Raw genomic sequence first — 1,035 nt, 5'->3', positions numbered from 1 at the left:
GACATCCGGAGTTTTCTTGGTCATGTTGGGTTCTACAGGAGGTTCATGAAGGACTTCTCCATGATAACTAGACCTTTGACCAGGCTGCTGTGCAAGGAAGCCACCTTCAGTTTCCACTTCATTAACAAACTGCTTGAGGGACTTCTCAAGAAGAATGGTGTGAAGCACAAGGTGGCAACCCCTTATCACCCCCAAACAAGTGGCCAAGTTGAGATTTCTAACAGGGAGATCAAGTCTATCTTGGAGAAAATTGTGGGGATCACAAGGAAGGGTTGGTCCAATAAGCTCGATGATGCACTTTGGACTTATAGGACAGCGTACAAGACACCACTGGGCACCACACCTTTCAACCTAGTGTATGGGAAAGCTTGCCATCTGCCAGTGGAGCTTGAGTACAAGGCACTATGGGGTCTAAAGTCATTGTGTACACAGATCATGCTACCTTGAGACACCTTTTGGCCAAGAAGGATGCAAAACCCAGGCTTTTGAGGTGGATCCTTTTGCTTCAAGAGTTTGATATGGAGAGTAAAGACAAGCCCGGAGTTGAGAATGGTGTAGCTGATCATTTGTCCAGGTTGAGGGAAGAGTCTGGTATTCCTATTGACGAAGGACTTCCTGGGGAGCAGATCATGGCTATTGAAGCAGTGATAACAATTTGTGAGACTGGTAGGAAGCTGGAAGAAGTCAAGGCAACAGAAGAGAAGGAACCTTGGTATGCTAATTTGGAGAACTACCTAGCCACAGGAAGAGAACCTTTGAATCTTGTGGGCTATGCCAAGAAGAAGTTCTACAAGGATGTGAAGAGATACTACTGGGATGAACCCTATCTCTACATTCTCTGCAAAGATCAGCTTTATAGAAGAGTTGTTGCAAATGAGGAGATTGATGGGATCCTTACACAGTGTCATGGATCGGAATGAGATGCCTCAGAATCCAATCCTTGAAGTTGAAGTGTTTGATGTGTGGGGTATTGACTTCATGGGACCATTTCCATCATCCTTTGGAAACAAATACATCCTTGTGGCTGTCGATTAT

The sequence above is a fragment of the Brassica oleracea genome, chromosome C8 (genome assembly GCF_000695525.1).
Source record: "Brassica oleracea var. oleracea cultivar TO1000 chromosome C8, BOL, whole genome shotgun sequence".
Classification (NCBI taxonomy): Eukaryota; Viridiplantae; Streptophyta; class Magnoliopsida; order Brassicales; family Brassicaceae; genus Brassica; species Brassica oleracea.
The sequence above is the reverse complement of the archived record's forward strand: the minus strand, read 5'-3'. Positions refer to the sequence as shown.